Source organism: Triticum aestivum, chromosome 2A, assembly GCF_018294505.1.
Source record: "Triticum aestivum cultivar Chinese Spring chromosome 2A, IWGSC CS RefSeq v2.1, whole genome shotgun sequence".
NCBI lineage: Eukaryota > Viridiplantae > Streptophyta > Magnoliopsida > Poales > Poaceae > Triticum > Triticum aestivum.
The window spans coordinates 2,125,116-2,150,482 of NC_057797.1; the positions used below are offsets into that span (position 1 = coordinate 2,125,116).

The 25,367-nt window shown below is 45.2% G+C and overlaps 2 pseudogenes; one reads left to right on the forward strand and one right to left on the reverse strand.

Annotated features, from left to right (window-relative positions):
• Positions 1–13,784: 13,784 nt before the first annotated feature.
• LOC123038476 (uncharacterized) lies at positions 13,785–13,923 on the reverse strand (annotated as a pseudogene).
• A 9,249-nt stretch (positions 13,924–23,172) lies between these two features.
• Positions 23,173–23,311, forward strand: LOC123038499 (uncharacterized; annotated as a pseudogene).
• Positions 23,312–25,367: the final 2,056 nt, after the last annotated feature.

The following is a 25,367-nucleotide window of genomic DNA, read 5'->3' on the forward strand; positions in this document are numbered from 1 at the left end:
GTGGTCAAACCCACGACTATTCGTCTGCTATTGTCTCTTGTTGTTACTCGTGGATGGTCTCTTCGACAGTTGGATGTTCAGAATGCCTTTCTTCATGGTGTTCTTGACGAAGAGGTTTATATGCGCCAGCCTCCTGGTTTTGTTGATCCTGCTCGCCCGCAGCATTTGTGTCGCTTGGTAAAGGCTCTTTATGGTCTTAAACAGGAGCCTCATGCTTGGCATGCGCGTCTTGGTGCTGCCCTCCGTGCACACGGTTTTGTTCCCTCGACAGCTGATACGTCCTTGTTCATGCTACAATGTCCTACTGTCACTATGTACTTGCTGGTGTATGTAGATGACATCATATTGATCAGCTTGTCGGGTTTTGCCGCGGATCGTCTTGTTTCTGCTTTGAGTGGTGATTTTGCTATTACAGATCTTGGCCGGCTTCATTATCTCCTTGGTTTGGGGGTCTCTCATTCTGATGCTGGATTGACTCTCACTCAGCAGAAGTACTCTCTGGATTTGCTTCGTCGTGCTGGAATGCTTCAGTGTAAGCCTGCTACTACTCCCATGTCGGCTACTGATCGCCTCTCTGCACTTGATGGTACTCTTCTTTCTTCGGATGAGGCTACTACGTATTGCAGTATTGTTGGTGGCTTACAGTATTTGACCATTACTCGTCCTGATATATCCTATGCGGTTAACAGTGTGTGCCAGTTTCTTCATGCTCCTCGGGATACTCACTGGATAGCTGTGAAACGCATTCGGCGCTATGTTCGATTGACTGCTGCTCTGGGCCTGCATCTTCGGCCTACCGCTTTTGGTGGTCTCTCGGCATTTTCTGATGCAGATTGGGCTGGTAGTCTAGATGACAGGCGATCTACGGGGGGATATGCAGTGTTCTATGGTCCTAATTTGATCGCCTGGAGTGCTCGTAAACAAGCTACAGTGTCTCGTAGTAGTACTGAAGCTGAATACAAAGCAGTTGTCAATGCCACCACTGAGCTTATTTGGGTTCAGTCTTTGCTTCGAGAGCTGAGAATTTCTCAGAATCATCCACCTGTTCTTTGGTGTGACAACATCGGTGCTACATACCTTTCTTTGAATCCGGTTTTTCATGCCCGAACGAAACACATTGAAGTTGACTATCACTTTGTGAGAGAACGAGTTTCGCAGAGGTTGCTTCAGATCAAGTTCATCCCTTCGAAAGATCAACTGCTCTTTTGATCTTGGGCGATCGTGTAAAATGTATTCCCATTTATCTCGTATCCTTTGTAAGTCAATACAGTCAAAGATGGTCCCCTGGACAACAAGTACAACTCATCACAAACTGTGTTGTCACCTCTGAGACGTGTTTCCAACCAACTGCTGAAAGTCCTGATGTGTTCACATGTAATCCAGTCGTCGCACTGCTCCGGGTGTTTGGAGCGCAGACTGTTCTTGTGTTCATCGACATACGGAGCAACAAATGTGCTCTTTGTCCGGAGGGGTTCAATAGGTTGGCCGTCGGGCGCGATTGCTATGATCTCAAACTTTTCATCCGAGCTCAACTTTTTCTTCGTGCCTCGTCTCTTTACCGAAGTTGTGCTCGATTCGAAGGGCTAGAAAAAAGAACAAAGACTTAATTAATATGTGTACATACCAAAACAATGAATGCATCAATCAGCTAGTCAGCATAGGCTTAACTAATATATATACCTGGCCGGACTCGGTTCGGTCACCGGAGCCGTCATCACGGTCTCCTTCTTGCACCGGCATTGGGTCACCGGAGCCGTCCTCATGTTCTTCTTCTTGCACCGGCATTAGGTCACCGTAGCCAGCTTGTTCACCCTCTCCTTCCAGACCATCGGTTTCGTTGAGAAACAACGAGATGACATCACTTCCTTCTGCGATTATGTCCCTCAACAACGCTTCTTTTGTTGCTTCGTCTAGGGTGGTGTCCATAGTTTCTACAAATATTAACAACATGGCAATTATTATTCAAACATGACAGATGGATATATTAGCGCCAAACGTAGAACTAGCTACCTAATCATAGTAAGCTATCGGGAGGGGGTATATATCGACAACGACGACACTACATCTATGTCCCTCGACGACCCTCGTTCCCGATAAAAAAAAGAGGAAGAAGAAGAAATATAAGAGGAGAAGAAAGAATAGAGGAGAAGATCTCCTCTATTCTTTCTTCTCCTCTTTTTTCTTCTTCCTCTTCTTTTTTTATCCTCTTCTTCCTCTCATGTTCTATAGGATCGCCGAGGGGTCGGGAGGTTGCCTAATGTCTCAGGATTCAACAAAACCATGTCTTCATCATTAGGCAAAAGTAACATGTGCATGATGGTATGAAGCTCTTCAAAGTTGTTCTGGAACGGACTCCCAGATAGGATAATCCGCCTTTTGGTACAAAGTTCAGCAAGAGCCTTCCAAATATCGCTATTTGGAAGGCCTTTGCTGAATTGGTACCAAAAGGCGGATTATTCCCATCCGGGACTCCATTCCAAAACAAATTTGCAGAACATCGTACCAACATGCCCTGGTTACTTCCGGCTAATGATGAAGGCATGGATTTCTTCAATACTTTGACACTAGGAAACCTCTCTCTACTTCCGGCTAATAAGAATAAGAAGAAGAAGAAGAATAAGAAGAAGAAAAGAAGAAAAAAAAGAGGAGAAGAAGAAAGGAATAGTGGAGAAAAGAGAAAATAGAATATATTCTATTTTCTCTTCTTCTCCACTATTCCTTTCTTCTTCTCCTCTTATTTTTCTTCTTTTTCTTCTTCTTATTTATTTCTCCTCTTCTTTTCGGTAGAGGAAACCCTAAATAGCTAGCAAGTATCGTGGGTGTGAGATACATGTGGCCTTCGGTGTCGGACACTACATCCACGTCCCACAAGTGACGTGGGCGTCGAAGCCCGCGCCACTTGTGGGATGTGGGTGTAGTGTCCGACACCGACGGTACATGTATCTCACACCGACGATACTTTCTATTTAGGGTTTCTTCTCTACCGCTCCTCGACCTCTCGACAACCCTCGTTCCCGATAAAATAAAGAGGAAGAAGAAGAAGAAAAAAGAAGAAAAGAAAGAATAGAGGAGAAGACTTCCTCTTCTTCCTCTCCTCTTCTTCTCCCTCTTCTTCCCCTTCTTCCTCGCCTCTCTCATGAATGTCCGACGTTCTCGACCCCCCCCCCCATGTGTCGAAGAAAAAAAAGAAGAAAAAAAAGAAGAAAAAAAGGAGAAAAAGAAGAGGAGAATATTCATCATTTTACTTTTCCTTATTTCTCTACTATTTTCCTTTTCCTTATTTTACTTTTTCCTCTCCACTAACATCATCATATATATGAAAAAATGCATATATGAAAAAAACATCATCATATATATCATCATCATATATATCATCTATCATCTATGAACAAAAATATTCCTAGATACATAAAAAATTTCTACAAATGAAAATAACCTAAAAAAAATCATATGATCATCTATGAACAAAAAAAACATCATTTGATCATCTATCATCTATGAACAAAAAAATCATCATTTGATCATCTATCATCTATGAACAAAAATATTCATCATTTGATCATCTATCATCTATAAACAAAAATATTCCCAGATACATAAAAAAATTCTACAAATGAAAATAACCTAAAAAAAATCATATGATCATCAATGAACAAAAAAATCATCATTTGATCTTCTGTCATGCATCTATGAACAAAAAAATCATCATTTGATCTCTATCATCTATATATGAACAAAAATTTGCAAAGGGGATGGCGCCGGCGGCCGGACCAAGCTAAGGAGAGGTCGGCGGCGAGGATGGCGTCGGGGCAGGGGCGCGGGCGACGGCGAGGGCGGGCTGGGGCGGCGCGCGGGCGACGGCGACGGGGGCGGGCCGGGGCGGCCGCGTCGGGGCAGGGGCGGGCCGTGGCAGGGGCCCGGGCGACGGCGAGGGCGCGGGCGACGGCGGACGATGGAGGGCGACGGCGAGGGCGCGGGCGACGACGGGCACGGGCGAAGCGACGGTGACGGCGGGGCAGCCTGACGGCGTCGTCGGGGCGAGCTCGGGCAGCCTAGCGGCGTCGTTGGGGCGGGGAACTGGCGATGAAATCTGAAAAAACGCTAAGTCTCTGCTTATATAGAAAAGGCTTTGGTCCCGGTTCGTGGCACAAACCGGGACCATTGCCCCCCTTTAGTCCCGGTTGGTGCCACCAACCGGGACCAAAGGCCAATTTTCGGCAGCCCAAAGGGCGGGAAGCGGCGGCCTTTTGGTCCCGGTTGGTGGCACCAACCGGGACTAAAGGGGGGCATTGGTCACGGTTTGTGCCACGAACCATGACCAATGCTCCCTTTAGTCCCGGTTGGTGCCACCAACCGGGACCAATGCCCTTGTGCTGCCCGCGCCCATAAGTTTAGTCCCACATCGCTAGTTGACAGCGCCCGGCACTGGTTTATAAGCTCTGCTGCCTCCTCCCTCTCGAACTCCTCTGAATAGCAGGCCTATGGGCCTAATTTGACACTGCTTTGCCTGTGGGCCTATTGGGCCTTCTGCGGGCCTGAATCCTGGCCCATGTAGGGTTTCTAGTCGTATTCAGGCCGTGGAGGCCCAGTAGGTGGCATTTTTTTTGGTTTTTTCTTTTTTATTTCTATATTTGTTTGGTTTTTATTTTTTTATTTCTACTTAAAACTAAATACTTACAGTTTTTTAGTGATTTCTTTTTGCTTTTAGGTCACAAAAATTATAAATTTTCTGTTAGTGCCATTAGTTTTAAATTTTAAATAGTTTAAATTTGAATTTTTAAAAATTTGTGTGAATCACTAGTTTATGAATAACTTTACTATAAAATTAGAATTTTTTTCTATTTATTTTTTATTTCTACTTAAAACTAAATACTTACAGTTTTTTAGTGATTTCTTTTTGCTTTTAGGTCACAAAAATTATAAACTTTCTGTTAGTGCCATTAGTTTTAAATTTTAAATAGTTTAAATTTTAATTTTTAAAAATTTGTGTGAATCACTAGTTTATGAATAACTTTACTATAAAATTAGAATTTTTTTCTTCTTTGCTATTTATTTTTATGAATCACTAGTTTGTGAATCACTAGTTTATTTCTATTTAAAATTAGAATAACTTTACTATTGATTTTAGGTCACACAAATTATATTCTTTTTGCTATTGAAGAATATTATATTTTTATTTTAGTTGATCATAACATAATATTTTAATTGATTGTTTTTATTTTCATAAAAGTTTTGTAGTTCATTCTGTTTGCTATTAATTCATTCTTTGAGCTAAATGACTCTGAAATTGGAAAGCATTTCAAAATGAACTCTGAAAAGGTTGAAAGTTGGCATGGTATCATCATTTCACCCACATAGCATGTTCCAAAAAGTAGAGAGGGTTACGACAAAAACTTGATGCACTTCGTGTACAAAATGGACAATCACTTTCGAAGTATCAAAGTTTCGAACCATAAGACATGAAAGCATTTCAAATGAACTCTGAAAAAGTTGAACGTTGGGATGGTATCATAATTTCACCCACATAGCATTTGCTTATTGCGGGACAAAGTCTTCACTTTTTCTTCGCTTGTGTCATTTGCTTATTGCGCCGTAACCATGGATAATCTTCATTGTTTATCAGGATGCTTGGGTCAGCCTTGACATTGAAGGGAGGAATTTCATGAAACTTTTCATAATCTTCAGACATGTCTGTCTTGCCGTCCACTCCCAGGATGTCCCTTTTTCCTGAAAGAACTATGTGGCGCTTTGGCTCATCGTATGATGTATTCGCTTCCTTATCTTTTCATTTTCTCGGTTTGGTAGACATGTCCTTCACATAGATAACCTGTGCCACATCATTGGCTAGGACGAACGGTTCGTCAGTGTACCCAAGATTTTTCAGATCCACTGTTGTCATTCCGTACTGTGGGTCTACCTGTACCCCGCCGCCTAACAGATTGACCCATTTGCACTTAAACAAAGGGACCTTAAAATCAGGTTCGTAGTCAAGTTCCCATATGTCCACTCTGTAACCATAATATGTGTCCTTTCCGCTCTCGGTTGCTGCATCAAAGCGGACACCGCTGTTTTGGTTGGTGCTCTTTTGATCTTGGGCGATCGTGTAAAATGTATTCCCATTTATCTCGTATCCTTTGTAAGTCAATACAGTCAAAGATGGTCCCCTGGACAACAAGTACAACTCATCACAAACTGTGTTGTCACCTCTGAGACGTGTTTCCAACCAACTGCTGAAAGTCCTGATGTGTTCACATGTAATCCAGTCGTCGCACTGCTCCGGGTGTTTGGAGCGCAGACTGTTCTTGTGTTCATCGACATACGGGGTCACCAAGGTAGAGTTCTGTAGAACTGTGTAGTGTGCTTGAGACCAAGAATATCCGTCCCTGCATATTATTGAGTCTCTTCCCAGAGTGCCTTTTCCAGTCAGTCTCCCCTCATACCGCGATTTAGGGAGACCTATCTTGTTAAGGCCAGGAATGAAGTCAACACAAAAACCGATAACATCCTCTGTTTGATGGCCCATGGAGATGCTTCCTTCTGGCCTAGCGCGGTTACGGACATATTTCTTTAGGACTCCCATGAACCTCTCAAAAGGGAACATATTGTGTAGAAATACGGGCCCCAGGATGACAATCTCGTCGACTAGATGAACTAGGACGTGCGTCATGATATTGAAGAAGGATGGTGGGAACACCAGCTCGAAACTAACAAGACATTGCGCCACATCACTCCTTAGCCTTGGTACGATTTCTGGATCGATCACCTTCTGAGAGATTCCATTGAGGAATGCACATAGCTTCATAATGGCTAATCGAACTTTTTCCGGTAGAAGCCCCCTCAATGCAACTGGAAGCAGTTGTGTCATAATCACGTGGCAGTCATGAGACTTTAGGTTCTGAAACTTTTTCTCTGGCATATTTATTATTCCCTTTATATTCGACGAGAAGCCAGTCGTGACCTTCATACTGAGCAGGCATTCAAAGAAGATTTTTTTCTCTTCTTTTGTAAGAGCGTAGCTGGCAGGACCTTTATACTGCTTCGGAGGCATGCCGTCTTTTTCGTGCAAACGTTGCAGGTCCTCTCGTGCCTCGGGTGTATCTTTTGTCTTCCCGTACACGCCCAAGAAGCCTAGCAGGTTCACACAAAGGTTCTTCATCACGTGCATCATGTCGATTGAGGAGCGGACCTCTAGTCCAGTAGGGTAGGTCCCAAAATATAGATTTCTTCTTCCACATGGGTGCGTGTTCCTCAGCGTCATTCGGAACAGCTAGTCCACCGGGACCCTTTCCAAAGATTACGTAGTGTAAATCATTGACCATAGCAAGCACGTGAACACCGGTGCGCATGGCGGGCTTCTTTCGGTGATCTGCCTCGCCTTTGAAATGCTTTCCTTTCTTTCGACATTGATGGTTGGTCGGAAGAAATCGACGATGGCCCAGGTACACATTCTTCCTGCATTTGTCCAGGTATATACTTTCAGTGTCATCTAAACAGTGCGTGCATGCGTGGTATCCTTTGTTTGTCTGTCCTGAAAGGTTACTGAGAGCGGGCCAATCGTTGATGGTCACGAACAGCAACGCCTTAAGGTTAAATTCCTCCTGTCTGTGCTCATCCCACGTACGTACACCGTTTCCATTCCACAGCTGTAAAAGTTCTTCAACTAATGGCCTTAGGTACACATCAATTTCGTTGCCGGGTTGCTTAGGGCCTTGGATGAGAACTGGCATCATAATGAACTTCCGCTTCATGCACATCCAAGGAGGAAGGTTATACATACATAGAGTCACGGGCCAGGTGCTGTGATTGCTGCTCTGCTCCCCGAAAGGATTAATGCCATCCGCGCTTAAAGCAAACCATACATTCCTTGGGTCCTTTGCAAACTCATCCCAGTACTTTCTCTCGATTTTTCTCCACTGCGACCCGTCAGCGGGTGCTCTCAACTTCCCATCTTTGTTTCGGTTCTCACTGTGCCATCGCATCAACTTGGCATGCTCTTCGTTTCTGAACAGACGTTTCAACCGTGGTATTATAGGAGCATACCACATCACCTTCGCAGGAACCCTCTTCCTGAGGGGCTCGCCATCAACATCACCAGGGTCATCTCGTCTGATCTTATACCGCAACGCACCGCATACCGGGCATGCGTTCAGATCCTTGTATGCACCGCGGTAGAGGATGCAGTCATTAGGGCATGCATGTATCTTCTCCACCTCCAATCCTAGAGGGCATACGACCTTCTTTGCTGCGTATGTACTGTCGGGCAATTCGTTATCGTTTGGAAGCTTCTTCTTCAATATTTTCAGTAGCTTCTCAAATCCTTTGTCAGCCACAGCATTCTCTGCCTTCCACTGCAGCAATTCCAGTACGGTACCGAGCTTTGTGTTGCCATCTTCGCAATTGGGGTATAACCCTTTTTTGTGATCCTCTAACATGCGATCGAACTTCAGCTTCTCCTTTTGACTAATGCATTGCGTCCTTGCATCGACAATGACCCGGCGGAGATCATCATCATCGGGCACATCGTCTGGTTCCTCTTGATCTTCAGCAGCTTCACCCGTGGCAGCATCATTGGGCACATCGTCTGGTTCCTCTTGATCTTCACTAGCTCCCCCCGTTGCAGCATCACCGTATTCAGGGGGCACATAGTTGTCATCGTACTCTTCTTCTTTGCCGTCTTCCATCATAACCCCTATTTCTCCGTGCCTCGTCCAAACATTATAGTGTGGCATGAAACCCTTGTAAAGCAGGTGGGAGTGAAGGATTTTCCGGTTAGAGTAAGACCTCGTATTCCCACATTCAGTGCATGGACAACACATAAAACCATTCTGCTTGTTTGCCTCAGCCGCATCGAGAAACTCATGCACGCCCTTAATGTACTCGCGGGTGTGTCTGTCAGCGTACATCCATTGCCGGTTCATCTGCGTGCATTATATATAATTAAGTGTCCAAATTAATAGAAGTTCATCATCACATTAAAACCAAAGTGCATACATAGTTCTCATCTAACAACATATAGCTCTCCAGAGCATCTAATTAATTAAACCATACATTGAAACTATGTAAAACATTTCAATGCGAAAACAAATGCGATCATAATCGCAACCAAGGTAACAATTGATCCAACGGCATAATGATACCAAGCCTCGGTATGAATGGCATATTTTCTAATCTTTCTAATCTTCAAGCGCATTGCATCCATCTTGATCTGGTGATCATCGACGACATCCGCAACATGCAACTCCAATTTCATCTTCTCCTCCTCAATTTTTTTATTTTTTCCTTCAACAAATTGTTTTCTTCTTCAACTAAATTTAACCTCTCGAAAATAGGGTCGGTTGGCATTTCCGATTCACATACATCCTAGATAAATAAAATCTATGTCACATTGGTCGGCATAATTTTCATAAACAATAAATGAACCAATAGTTATGAAGATAATATACATACCAAATCCGAATCATAGACAGGACGAGGGCCGACGGGGGCGGATACCAAAACCATCGCACTACATAAGATGCAATAATAAATGTAAGAAAATGATACAAGTATCTATCTAAACAGACAAGTAAGAATATTTTTCCTTTCAGAAAGAAGATAAGAACAAGAGGCTCACCACGGTGGTGTCGGTGATGAGATCAGCGCGGGTGATCGACGGCGGTGAAGATGGGGACGGGGCGTGACGGACCGCTAAATCTAGACAAATATCGAGAAAATGGAGCTTTGAGGTCGAGCTTCGAGAGGAGAAAGCTTAACTAGTGTGGCTCGGGCATTTCATCGAACACCTCATGTGCATAGGAGGTGAGCTAGAGCACCACAGAGCCCTCCCCTCGCCGGCCAGAGAAAAACAGAGCATTGGGGTGCTCTGCTCGCGGGCGAGGGGTATATATAGGCACCTCATTGGTCCCGGTTGGTGGCATGAACCGGGACTAAAGGGATGCCTTTGGTCCCGGTTCAAGCCACCAACCGGGACCAATGGTGATGGGCCAGGAGCGAGGCCCATTGGTCCCGGTTCGTCCCACCAACCGGGACCAAAAGGTCCAGACGAACCGGGACCAATGGCCCATGTGGCCCGGCCGGCCCCCTGGGCTCACGAACCGGGACCAATGCCCACATTAGATCCGGTTCTACACTGAACCGGGACTAATGGGCTGAGCCGGCCTGGACCATAGCCCTGTTTTCTACTAGTGAAAAGGCACTGACAAGATTAGAGGATGATTTGCTGAAGTCTAGGCCAATGCTCAAAGCTCCTTTGACATATCTCACTATGCGTTTTGCACCAGTAAAATGGACATTAGTAGGTGCATGAAGAAACTGGCACACTTTGTTGACAGCAAAAGATATATCAGGTTTGGTCAGAGTGAGCTATTGAAGTGCTCCTACCAACCTCCTGTATTTTGTGATATCTTCTGGACTCAAGAGATTACCTTCTGTGAGAGACATCTTTTCTGAGCTGGATAATGGAGTAGGTGTAGGCTTACAGCCTTGCAGACCAGCCCTTTTTACCAGATCAGTTGCATACTTTTCCTGAGAGAGGTGAAGTCCATTTATATGTTTCTTTACCTCAATTCAAAGAAAATAATGCAAGTCACCAAGGTCCTTTACAGCAAAATCTGCACTCAAGTCTTTCAATAGTCCTGTGATTTCTTCATTTGATGAGCTTGTCACAATGGTATCATCAACATATATTAAAACAAATATGCATGTGTTGGACTTGTTGTAAATGAACAAAGAAGTGTCAGATTTGGATGGAATAAAGCCAAGTGCTTGCATTTTATGACAAAGACGAGAGTACCATGCTCTCAGTGCTTGTTTCAATCCATAAAGTTCCTTGTCAAGTTTACACACATAAGAGGGAGAACTTTTGCTCCCAAACCCAGGAGGTTGCTTCATGTACACTTCCTCTTCCAGAACACCATGAAGAAACACATTCTGTACGTATAGCTGTCTGAGACGCCTGCCCCTAGAAACAACAATAGACAAAATAAGACAGATGGTTGCAGCTTTAACAACTGGACTAAAGGTGTCCTCATAGTCAATGACATAATGTTGTTTAAATCCCTTTGCAACGAGCCTAGCCTTGTAACGGTGAATAGTTCCATCATATTTTCTCTTGATCCTGAAAACCCACTTGCAATCAATTAAATTTTTACCTTGCTATGGGGGAACTAAGTGCCATGTGTTATTTTTCCTTAGGGCCATGTATTCTTCATTCATTGCTTTCTTCCATTTTTCATCACCAAGTGCTTCTTCTAGGGTATGATGTTCACCTGGTTCACCTGTAGAATAAACCATGCCATATTTTGTTACACGTTTGTAGTTAACAGGTTGTATTACTCCCTTTTATGATCGTGTACGCCGCGGAGAAGTGGCCAGATGTTCAGCCACAGAGGACCCCACAGGCTGAACAGGAGTTTCTGCAGGAGCCGGTCCCGAGGAAGATCCACGCGCTGCAGCAGCAGGTTCTACCTCACTGAGATTTTCTATGGCAGAGGACAGCAGTCGTTCGCATGTAGAATCCACAAAAGATCCTGCCGGTGGAGCAGGCTCATTATGTCCCACATGATGGTGAATCATCCTCGGGTCGGACGCTGGTCGGACGCGTGTGCCCACGCGCATCGGCGCTGGATCCGACGCCAGCTTCGGGTCCCATGCTAGTCGAGCGAGCCGGGTGGCGCCGGCTGTAGCACATTGGTTGGCTGGTGAAGCGTGGCCCGCACCAACCGCGGGATGACATGGGGTGGATGGCGATTGGTGCGGCGGTGGTGATGCGCCGTAGCCCGTGGACGACGACCGCGTGGCGCACGCCTGGTCCGAGGCGGGCTTGCATGCAGCCAGCACCCCTCACGCGTCTGCTGCCGCTGATCCCGAGGAGGATCTGGTGTTCTGTCGGCGAACGGATCCCGAGGAGGATTTGTCTCCAGATTCCGGCACATAAAATATAGCACTAGTGGAGGGTTTTCTTCGCCGTGTTCTTCTCTGTTTTTGCCATTTTCTTCGCTATTTTCACCTGTAACACCACAAGGCTCATGCACGTCATCAGTAAGAGGGTTAGTTAGCAGTTGATCATCACAATTGTTTCCCCCTTGATCAACACCGGAGAGATGAGGAGGCAAAAGAAGAATCTCTTGGCGAAGAAGAGCACCGGCGTTGGGATGAAAATCAACAAAAGGAAATTTGGTTTCATCAAAGACAACGTCTCATGAAATATAGACACGGCCAGTGGCGACGTCAAGGCACTTTACACCTATATGTTGGGTGCTATAGACTAGAAAAACACACTGTTTTGAGTGAAACATGAGCTTGCGGTTGTTGTATGGGCGAAGATTGGGCCAACAGGCACACCCGAAGACACGAAGAGATTTGTAGTGGGTTTAGTGTGAAGAAGTCTTTCTAGTGGAGTTCATTATCAATGACATGACTAGGAAGCATATTTATGATATGAACGGCTGTGAGAAAGGCCTCATCCCAGAACTTGAGAGGCATAGATGCGCCAGCTAGGAGGGCTAAACCAACCTCAACTATATGTCTGTGCTTGCGTTCAGTAGAGCCATTCTGTTGATGAACGTGAGGGCATGACATGTGATGTGATATGCCAAGGGTTTGGAAGAAGGAGTTTAATGTTCCGAACTCCCCTCCCCAATCAGATTGTACTACAATGATCTTGCTATCGAATTTTCGTTCAACGAGAGCTTGAAAGTTTTGAAAAACTTGAAAGACATCGGATCTTCTCTTGAGAAGAGAGATCCAAGAGAATTTGATGCAATCATCTATGAAGCTCACATAATAAGTATGTCTACCAACAGAACTAGGGGCAGGGCCCCAAACATCAAAGAAGATTAATTGCAAAGGTTTGGTAGAAATACTAGTAGATATAGGATAAGGCAATTGATGAATTTTTGCTCCTTGACAAGAATCACAAATAGTTTCAAGATCACGCTCACCAACAAACGGGAGCTTATTTTTCCTAAGAAAATTTTCAACTGAAGAGAAAACAGCATGTCCTAATCGATCGTGCCACCGTGTTGACGAGAGTTTGGCAACACCATAGGCTTGTTTATTGAATCTTCTACGCTCCGGAATCAACGGCTAGAGCCCTCGAACGCATCTACCTTGATAGAGAATTTTCTTCGTTGCCTGATCCTTGATCAAGAAAAAATAAGGATGAAACTCAAGGAAGACATGGTTGTCAATGGCAATTCTATGAACAAAAAGAAGATTCTTATCGGCACTAGGAACTAGCAAAATTTTCTTTAGATGAATTTTACGACGAGGGGTACTAAAAAGTGAGTGACCAACGTGACTGATCCTCATACCTTCGCTGTTGGTAGTGTAGATTTGGTCTTTGCCACAATATTTTTCCTTCATGGTGACCTTCTCGAGCTCGTTGGTGATGTGATTGGTAGCCCCACTGTCGACGTACCAGTTCGTGTCAACGCCGTAGGAGCCGTCCGCAGCTGCAGCAACCTTGTCCTCGGCTTGGGAGGAGTCGTCATCTTCATCGTAATGGTACCAGCAGTCCTTAGCCGTGTGCCCAAGCTTGCCACAGATCTGACAGCGGGGCGCATCTGGACGAGTCCTGCCGGAGCCGCCGCCACGACGAGGCTTGGAGTTGGTGGAGCGCCCGTTGCGAGAGTTTGAGGAGCCGCCACCTTTGCTGTTGCCTCCTGGCCGCCCCTTGTTGCGGGGAAATCCACGTGAGCGAGGGCTGCCACCATGGCCGCGAGAGGTGGCGTTGGCAGAGGACTTGAAGCCGCCGTAGGAGCCGTGGAACTGGGCCATGCGTTGATCAAAGTTACTCATCATGGCATATAGCTCATCGAGGGTGACGGGCGTGATGCAGGCGTCGAGGGTGGAGACGAGCGGCTGGTAGTCGACGTCCAGGCCATGGAGGATGTACGAGATCAATTCGTCATCTCGGATAGGCTTGCCGGCGGTGGCGAGTTCATCAGCGAGGCCACGCAGGGAGGCGAAGTAGGAGGCGGCCGATTGCTTGCCCTTCTGCGTGTTGATGAGCGCAGTCCGAATGTTGTTGACGCGGCTGAGTGACTAGGACGAGAACATGCCCGCCAGTGCCACCCAGAGTTCGCGTGCCGTGGTGATCGCGGTGACCGCGACCAGCACCTCCTTGGAGAGGGTACTCAGCAGATAGCCGAGCACCTGTTGATCCTCCCGGTCCCAAAGTGGTTGTAGAGGGTTGGGCTCAGAAGTCTCCTTGTCGTCCTTGTCCTTGGTGACGTGGAGTCTGGCCGGCTCCAGCGCGGTGCGGTCGACGTAGCCGAAGACACCAGCACCCCGCAGGTGGGGTGTGACCTGCGTGCGCCATAGCACATAGTCCGTGCGGTTGAGCTTCTCGGTGACCTGGCCATTGAGGCTAGGTTGAGCTGCGCTGGAGGATGAAGACATGGCTATGCACTAGATGCAATCGGGGGGCTAGATTGGAAGAGGAAGGCTCAGATTACCATGTGCGATGGCGGAAACGTCTTACCCGATGTGGGCGACGTGTGCATGTTAATGTAGCAGGGGCGCACCTCCCTGTACAGCGCATACAAGTTGTTGGAGATTACATCTTGGAGAGAAAAGAAAGATAACTAGCTAGAGATAAACCTTAACAACCTAATCTATCTTAACAGGACACCTAACAACCTACGCATAACAATATGGTGCGGCAGATCATGCGTGTTTGACACCATCAAAGTGTTTTGGCTGGAAGATCAGGCTAGGTCGTCTATGTTAGATAATAACGAGAATAAACGAGACAGAGAGACACGAATTTTTACGTGGAAACCCTTGCGGGAGAAAACCACGGACACACGAAGGCGCAATCACTATGAGGAGGAGTATTACAAGCACGAGACGACAGACCGTCTGAGGTGCGACTACATGGGGTATATATGAGGGGCAACACATAGGAGTCCTTGTAGGACAAGTAAACAAGTTGTACTCGTACGCGTCGGTACCAACGCAAAAGGCCCACACCGTATGTGCTATGTCTAGTCCAATACGGTACTAGAATTTGGATCACAATTTAACAATCTCCACCTTGAGCCAAATTCCCTCCAGTAGTCGAAGAAAGTGAATAACTCCATCCAAATCAGATTAAACACCTTGTGCATCAAAGTCCATAGGACTAGTGAGAAATACCAACTAAGCCTGAGCAAAGCTCAAACTTATTGGTCGGAACTGGCTTTGTCATCATATCAGAAGGATTATCATGAGTACTTATCTTGCATACCTTCAAATCACCTTCAGCAACAACATCTCGAATATAGTGATATCTCACATCAATGTGCTTTGTTCTCTCATGATACATTGGATTCTTTGTAAGATATATAGCACTTTGACTGTCACTAAATACGGTAGGGCAAGATGAGTCTCCACAAAGCTCAGTGTACAAACCTCTCAACCAGATAGCTTCTTTGCATGCCTCAGAAATAGCCATATACTCGGCATCAGTAGTGGAACAAGCCACAATAGACTGCAAAGTTGCTCTCCAACTCACAGCACAACCACCAACGGTGAAAACATAACCTGTGAGTGATCTTCTCTTATCCAAATCACCAGCAAAATCAGAATCAACAAAACCAACAAGTCCATCTCTAGTTTTCCCAAACTGTAAATAAGCATTAGAAGTACCTCGCAGGTATCTCCATTGAACTGCTCTCCAATGCTCTTTTCTAGGATTAGCCATGTATCTACTGACAACACTCAATGCATATGATAAATCCAGACGAGAACAAACCATGGCATACATAAGTGAACCAACTGCACTTGAATAGGGAACTCTAGACATGTACTCAATATCTGCATCTGACTTAGGACATAAGGCTGATGATAATTTGAAGTGTGCAGCTAACGGAGTACTTACTGGCTTGGCATTATGCATATTAAAACGACGAAGAACTTTATCAATATATCCCTTCTAACTTATATATACTTTTCCAGATGGTCTATCTCTGGATATTTCCATGCCAAGTATTTTCTTTGCTGCACCCAAATCCTTCATCTCAAATTCATTACTCAATTGCTTCTTTAGTTCATTAATTTCTGACATACTCTTTGCAGCAATTAGCATATCATCAACATAAAGGAGCAAATAAATAGTTGAACCTTTGACAGTTTTCAAATAAACACAACTATCATAATTAGACCTTTTGAAACCTTGAGAGAGCATAAAGGTGTCAAATCTCTTGTAACACTGTCTCGGGGATTGCTTCAATCCATAAAGAGATTTCTTTAACTTACAAACAAGCTTTTCTTTTCCAGGAAGAACAAAACCTTCAGGTTGTTCCAGATAAATATCCTCTTCTAATTCTCCATGTAAGAATGCAATTTTAACATCCAATTGTTCAAGCTCAAGATCATGCATGGCAACAATACTGAGTAAAGTGCGAATAGAGCTATGCTTCACACTAGGAGAAAAGACTTAGTTATAGTCAATACCTGGAATCTGACTGTAACCTTTAGCAACTAACCTTGCTTTATATCTTGTCTCATCATTAGGAGAAACACCTTCTTTCCTCTTGAAAACCCACTTGCAACGAGTAGGTTTCTTCTCTCTAGGTAATCTTACTAAATCCCAAGTGCCATTGTTTTCAAGTGATTCCATCTCATCATGCATAGCGGTCATCCACTTATTACTATCACCAGAAATAATAGCCTCGGAATATGAAGAAGGCTCAGCATTACCTTCAATTTCTTCTGCAACAGATAAAGCAAAAGAAACAATATTGCACTCTTCAATTAACCTGTCAGGTTTGTCAGTACCCCGCCTAACTCTGTCACGTGCAAGATTCCAACTGGGTGGAACAATAGGCTGATTTGGAGTGGGAGTGACATTATCATCATTAACGATGGGTTCATCATGTGCATCAACAATTTCATTACCAGATGTATCACCTGAATCAATAACATGCTCCACCTGAACAGTAGGCTCCTGAACAATAGGCTGCTGTTCACTCTCAAAGGGAACATTAGTAGATGGAATATCATGTAACATAGCAGATTCATTAAAGATAACATTTCTGCTAATAACAACCTTCTGGGTTTCAGGATTCCATAATTTAAAACCTTTAACACCAGACTTATAACCAAGAAAGATGCACTTAACAGCCCTAGGCTCCAACTTTCCATTATCAACATGAGCATAAGCAGTGCAACCAAAAACTCTCAACTTTGCATAATCAGCAGGTGAACCAGACCATACCTCAATTGGAGTTTTCTTATTAAGAGCAATAGATGGTGAACGGTTAATGAGATAACAAGCAGTGGAAGCGGCCTCAGCCCAAAAACGCCTATGCAATCCTGCATTGGACAACATGCAACGGGCTCTGGCAATAATGGTCATGTTCATACGCTCAGCAACACCGTTTTGTTGAGGAGTATAAGGAACGGTGTAATGTCTGACAATGCCTTCAGACTTGCAATAATTCTTGAATTGCTTAGAACAGAATTCCATACCATTATCAGTGCGAAGTATCTTTACCTTCTTTTCAGTTTGTCTTTCAATCATAATCTTCCACTCCTTAAATGCTAAGAGTGCTTCATATTTATGCTTCAAGAAATAAGGCCAAACTTTTCTCGAATAATCATCAATAATAGTCAGCATGTAACTAGCACCACCTAGTGACTTCTTGCGAGATGGTCCCCATAAATCAGAATGCACATAATCAAGAATACCTTCGGTTGTATGAGTCGAAGTGTTGAACTTCACCCTCTTATGCTTGCCGAAGATACAATGCTCACAAAATTTTAATTTACCAGGTTCATATCCATCAAGAAGACCTCTCTTATTTAACTCTGCCAAACCAAGTTCACTCATATGTCCAAGACGCATATGCCAAAGGTTAGCAGCATCACAATCAGAATTCTTTGAAATAGCTGGAGTAGCGTTACCTGAAACGGTAGAACCTCGAAGGTAATAAAGACCATTGGTCGAACTTAAATCACCTTTCATCACAATAAGGGAACCTTTGGTGACTTTCAAAACACTATCTCCACCTGAATATTTGTACCCCTTTGCATCAAGGGCACTAATAGAAATAAGATTTCTCTTCATCTTCGGAATATACCGAACATCTGTCAAAGTTCTGATTATGCCATCAAAAATCTTGATTCGAATAGAACCTATGCCTTCAATCTTGCATGGTGAATTATCAAAACCCAAAACGGAACCAGCAGAAGTAGTGGAATCAAAAGTATTAAACCAATCTCTATGTGGACACATATGAAAAGTACATGCAGTATCAAGTACCCACTCATCATTGGTCTCGGCACATCCAGCAATAACGACAAGAGCATCATCGGAACTATCATCACGAGCAACGTTAGCAGAATTTTCACCTTGTTTGTTTCCTTTCCTCTTTTCTTTATTCTGCAACTTGAAACACTCTGAGATGTCATGCCCGTCTCTCTTGCAATATCTGCAATATTTCTTGTCTCTGGATTGCGACCGGCCCCTGTAGCCGTTCTTACTTTTGCCTCTGTTTCCATTATGTGAGTTCTTCTCCTTTGTCCTACCACGAACAGATAATCCCTCGGCTTGGGATGAACTTGAACCATCATGAGGCACCATTAATTTCATCTTCTCCTTAGAGTTCAAAGCTTCATAAACTTCATTAAGTGTGAGAGTATCACGACTGTATAATATGGTGTCTCTAAAATTGGTATAAGAACTTGGCAGTGAATAAAGTAACATTAAAGCAGTATCTTCCTCTTCATACTTAACCTCCATTTCAGCTAGATCAGATATGATCTCTTTAAATTCTGAAATATGATTCAAAACATTACCTCCCTCGGGTAACCTGTGCAGGAATAATTTCTGCTTCAGATGCATCTTGCTGGTGAGATCTTTAGTCATGCAAATCCCTTTCAGCTTTAACCATAGAGCGGCGGCAGTTTTCTCGCTCAAAACTTCCTGCAAAATATTATTATGCAAATGGAGTTGAATTTGTGACAAAGCCTTGCAATCAATTTTTTTCTCCTCATCAGTCCAGTCCTGAATTCTGTTCTTCCCAAAACTATCCAGTGCTTCATCATAGTCGGACTGTGCCAACAACGCCCGCATCTTGACTTGCCATAGGGTAAACCTTATGTCACGGTCCAACAGCGGAAGATCGTACTTCATGGATGCCATGAGTCGATAAAACTGTGTACACAAAGTAGTACAAGCCGATAGAAAATTCTTGATAGGATTAATATGCGAAGCAGACGAAAAATAGGATAATAGCACCTGAAAATGTCGGGCAGTGGACGTACCAATTGAAGTTGAAAATCTGATTACTAGTACTCAACTAGTACTAGCCTTCGTCACGTACTAGTGCAAGTATTACTTGATAATTCTTTGGACTTGAGCGGTCTTCACGCTAGAAAAAGTAGCAGCGGCGGCAGCGTGTCCTCGGGACTTGTAGCCTATACGTGGGCAGCAGCCACAACTTGGCAGATCCAGCGATGATAAGAAAATAGCCAGCGGCGATCGATCTCGGACACGTAGAGGAATCTCCGAACTTGATCTGGACCCGGTCGACTGCTCACGTAGGAACTCTGGCGGCGATCTCGGCGAAACCTACGATTTGACGAATCGCAGGACGGCGGCGGCGAACCAGACCGCAGCCCTAATTCCACTTGTCTCAAATCTCGTATATGAACCTCAGCTCTGATACCACTTGTTAGATAATAACGAGAATAAACGAGACAGAGAGACACGGATTTTTATGTGGAAACCCTTGCCGAAGAAAACCACGGACGCACGAAGGCGCAATCACTATGAGGAGGAGTATTACAAGCACGAGACGACAGACCGTCTGAGGTGCGACTACATGGGGTATATATGAGGGGCAACACATAGGAGTCCTTGTAGGACAAGTAAACGAGTTGTACTCGTACGCGTCGGTACCAACGCAAAAGGCCCACACCGTATGTACTACGTCTAGTCCAATACGGTACTAGAATTTGGATCACAATTTAACAGTCTATCATCGTTGTCTGAGATTGATGCTATGTAGTAGCTACGGTTAATTATCAGGCTATCAGAAGTTTATGCGTCAATGCGTCAACTTATAATTGAGATGATTGGACACCAATGGAGATGGCTTCAATTTTTAGTTGTTTTTTGCGTGAGACATACTCGGTTTGGGGTCACTGGACTGTATTGTGCGCAACATATATATTGTACGGCAATGTTAAAAATCAGATGTCAGATTCTTAGTCATGACAAATCAGATCTTTTTCATGGTAAATTGTGATGTTGCGACGATGGCAATTTTCTTTAGCAAGGATGGAAAATCCTAGCAAAGATGGAACATGCCAAGGATTTGCCATGCTTGCTAAAAAAAGTTCTCACATGACTTTGCTGCCACTGGCTGGATGTACATTTGTCCCACCTGGTTTCCCCTGGCAGCTGTCATCCAAGAACAACTCTCCCATTGAGATCCATGATTGATCCACCTTTTGCTTTGGATGCAAGAACAACTCCACCTCCTCCCTTGGATCATCTGAAATACTAGAAATGAGTTCATTTTCAGAGTCCCCCAAGTCTGTATGCTTACAGGAGAAGATTTAAAGAATAGCTTCTATGTCTGGTTCACGGAGGCACAAGGAAGTCATGTTTTGCCGTGCCTTATAGGGTTCAATCCTTCAGATAATACAGACAACTCAGATAATTGGGACTTTCTGGACCCATTTGTTGTTGTATTCCTGTATAGCCCTAGCTCTAACTTTTATTGTTGTTGATGTTGTGCTACTTTATTATCATCTTAGTCCGTTTTCTATAATGTCCAGACTTTTATTATGGTGGCTCTAAACCGCTGGGTGTGAGGACTATGTGGTCTACTTGGTAGCTGAGGTCGATCTGTGGCCCAGTTGTGGTGGTTTCTTTTGCTTCGTTGCTTTTCTCTTCAGTAGTTGTACTTTGTCCTAGGTTGTTTGAACCAGGTGGTTTTCATTAATGAGGATTGGAGGGGGCGGCCCTTCTTATGATAAAAAAATTGCCCTAGTTCTAACTTAGTGATAGCTTAGTTTTTTTTTGCTTTGTATAAATCTTTAAAAGTTCTATAGAAGTACAGTATTGGAAGAAATTGTTACAATTTAGGGTTTAAAAAATATTATTTGTTTTTTTATTTTATGTTCTTGTCTTTTCTACACTAGTAATTGAGCACGTGCAACGCATGTCCAATTCAATTGTATATTGAGGAGTTTTACTTTGCCTGTCTTCCACTCTGACGACCTCCCTTTGGCTACACGGATGTTGCCCAAGGTTTATCCTTGAGAATCTGAGCTATGATGACAAAATGTTTCCCCCGCTTTATATTATAAAGCAGCCATTGAGCACCACATCAAGTACAACAAACAAAAAGAAGGTTCAAGTAGCCAAAGTGCGAAAAAAGAAAAAATAAGTCTAGTTGGGGGCACATCACAGAACACCCCTACAAAGATAAAGAAGCTAATCGAGCCGGGGGAGCTAGACGTGAGGCAATGGACTGGAGCTCGACGATGACCCTGTTGATGTTGTCTCAAGCAAGCCGCTTGCTAAGCAGCCTCCATAGCTGTAAGAAATCACACATTTTATAAATTGCGCCAGTCGCACGCAAGAGGATCACATGTTCAATCACCAACTTATTGTGAATGTTCCATCGCGTCCAGACGAGGGCACCCATAACCACCCAAAGGACAGGACGCAGAGGGCAAGGGGGGGGGGGGGGGGGCTGAGGACCTCCCAAAACATGTCCAGTAGGTTGGCGTGGCACCACCTGCCACCCACAGCCTCCCTAAGGCAACTCGAGAGGAAATGCGCCGGAAAACATAAGAAAAAACTATGGGGGAGAAAGGAAAAAAAATAGCATAAATAGGTTTGCCGAGCGGACGGAGTGTCAGGCTACTGGTAACTCCTGACTTTCCGTAAGTTTAGAAAGGGAATGATAAATGTTTGTCGAGTTTCCTTTGGGGGGCAGTCGGCAAGTCTTTGCCGTCAATGGTCTATTTGGGCAAGTCTTTGCCGAGTTCCTTTTTTGTCATACTCGGCAAAGGTCAGTTTTTTTTGTCTAGTTTCACTTCTTAGCTGAGTTGCTTCTCCTGCGATCCTATCTTACCATTCTTCTATCCTTCTTCATCACGGGACAGAAGCATAACGCTGATCTATGGACGAAGGGAGGTATCAGAAAATTCATTATGACCTAGACCTAAACCAGGCTGATATTGAACAGAGGAGGAGTTCTTGTTACGACTTCTCGCTGGCACCAAAAGAAGTTTCGCCTGATTCGGACCTACTCCCTCCGTCCCATAATATAAGAACGTTTTTGACACTACACTAGTGTCAAAAACGTTCTTATATTATGGGACGGAGGGAGTTGTAGTGTCAAAAACGTTCTTATATTATGGGACGGAGGGAGTAGGTGATTTGCTACTTATGCATGTTAAAGTATGTATACGGTGTACATATAAACCGTATACATGTCTGGGCGTGTGCGTGTTGTAACCAGGTAGTTAGGATATGTTTAGCTTGATCTCTATCCTTTGTATAGATTATGACTTGGAGATCAATCCTACAACAACCTAACTACCTAAACCCTGTAATCTCTTGTGCCTATATATAACACGCAACGCGTCCCTGCTAAGGCATACGCTTAACCCATCTTTACATGGTATTCAAAGCCTCTCCTCTACGCACATCTCCTGCGCCGCCAAAAAAACCCTCGCGCCGCCATGTCTTCCTCAAGCTCCACCGTAGCCGCTCCATCTGTGCTGATCCCTATCGCTGAGAAACTCCATCGCTCCAACTTCAACATCTGGCGTGCGCAGGCTCTGGCCACAATCCGTGGCGCTCAGCTGGTCTCCTACCTCGATCCAGAGAGGGAGGAACCGGCGCCCAAGCTGTCGGACAAAGACGGCAAGGTCACCGATGTGCCGAACCCGGCATATGAGATCGACAAGGCTCGCGACTCTCAGGTTCTGAGTTTTCTTTTCAATTCCATCTCACCCCCTGTGATGGTTCAGATCGCAACATGCACCACGGCGTCAGTAGCATGGAGTGCAATCACAGAGATCTTTATCTCCCAGACGCAGGCGGCCATCGTCAATACAAGGAAGGCCCTCTCCACCACCAAGAAGGGAAACTCCACCATCGCTGAGTATCTTGGCCGCATGAAGGCCCTCAGTGATGAGATGGCTGCCATCGGCAAGCCGCTCACGGACGATGATATCGTGTCGTATATCCTTGCTGGCCTGGATTTCAACTACATGTCATTCGTCTCCTCCATCTGCGCCAGGACCATCCCCATCAAGCCCAACGAGCTCTACACGCAACTCATCAGCTTCGAGAGCCGCCTCGCCATGTTCGAGGGTGGCAACTCGTCGTCCCACTCATCCGCGAACGCTGCCTCCCGTGGCGGTCGCGGTGGCTTCCCTCGCGGCGGAGGCCGCGGCAGGAACGGACGCGGCCGTGGCCACGGTGGTGGCCGTGGCAATGGAGGCAACGGCGGCCGCGGGAACGGCCACGGTGGGCGTGGCCAAGGAGGCGGGGGACGAGATGATCTCCCTGAAGTGTCCTGCCAGATCTGCAAGAAGCCGAACCACACGGCTATAGAGTGCTACAGGCGCTTCGACATCGCATTCACCAAGAAGAAGAGTGCGAGCGCAGTGTCCAACTCCTCCTACGGCGTCGACACCAATTGGTACGTTGACACAGGCGCCACAGATCACATCACCGGAGAGCTCGACAAGCTCACCATGAGGGAGAGATACAACGGCCATGACCAAGTGAACATGCCCAACGGAGCAGGTATGAAAATTACTCATATTGGTCAAGCATATGTTCGTACTCCCACTCGTAATCTTCATCTAAAAGATGTCCTTTACTCACCTAAAGCCACAAAAAATCTTGTTTCTGCTCATCGTCTATCTCAAGACAATAATGTGTTTCTTGAAACTCACCCTCGTTTCTTCTTCATTAAGGACAAGGCAACGAGGAGCACCCTCCTCCACGGCAGGTGTAGAGCCGGCCTCTACCCCCTATCATCAGCTTCTTTAGGCCCGGGCAGGCATGCTTTTGGTGCCACCAAGATCTCTCCGTCAAGGTGGCACGATCGACTAGGTCATCCGTCTTTGAAAATCATTCAGCATGTTCTTAGCAAGAACAAAATTCCTTTTTCAGTTCATGAGTTGAATAAAGAGGGGGTGTGTGATGCATGCCAACAAGGCAAAAGTCAGAAACTTCCCTATCCGCATTCTAGTAGTTTCTCGAATGCTCCTTTAGAGCTTATTTATTCTGATGTATGGGGACCTGCCCGTGATTCTATCAATAAAAAGAATTATTATGTGAGCTTTATTGATGATTTCAGTAAATTTACGTGGATATTTCTTCTTAAGCATAGGTCAGAGGTCTTTAAAGTGTTTCATGAATTTCAAGCACTTGTAGAAAGACTCTTTGATCGCAAAATCATCACCATGCAAACCGACTGGGGTGGTGAGTATGAGAGGTTAAATTCCTTTTTTCGCCAAGTCGGCATCACACATCATGTTTCCTGCCCGCATACTCATCAGCAAAACAGCTCCGCTGAAAGGAAGCATCGTCACATTGTCGAGGTTGGCCTCTCACTACTAGCTCATGCGTCTATGCCCCTCAAATTTTGGGATGAGGCATTCCTCGCTGCCACGTACTTGATCAATCGCACACCCAGTAAGGTGATCAATCTTGAAACTCCACTAGAAAAATTGTTTCATGAAACACCAAACTATCATGCTCTTCGTACTTTTGGGTGCGCATGTTGGCCTAACCTTCGTCCTTTCAATGCTCGCAAGCTTGAATTCCGCTCCAAGCAATGCGTTTTCCTTGGCTACAGTAACCTTCACAAAGGTTTCAAGTGTCTAGACATAACTGCTGGACGTGTTTATATTTCTCGGGACGTTGTGTTCGATGAAACGGTGTTTCCCTTTGCCAAGTTAAACCCTAAGGCCGGTGCATCTATCAGATCCGAAGTCCTTCTCCTCTCTGAAAATCCCTCCTCCTTACCTCTTGATCATGGGGACGAACATATAGCTAATGATCACTTGGGTAATTCTCATGAAAATTCTGCTATAAATTTTGGAGGAAATTCGGTTGTGCACTATGATTTTATGCAGCAGCAAAGGACAAGCGCAGAGCACGAGGAGGATTCAGGTGCTGCACCTGGAGCTGACAGCGGCGATCCCGGTGTGGATCCACCCTCGCCTGCCGCGCCAGGCAGTGGCAGTGCACCCGCCTCGGGGTCAGCCGGGCCACCAGCGGCCGACCACGCGTCCCCTCGCGGCCCCGCAGGTGAGACCACGACAAGCCAAGGCGGGCCCAGCGGCGCAGGTGGGCCAACCGCACTCACGCGCCAGGAGAGGCGCCTCTCCGC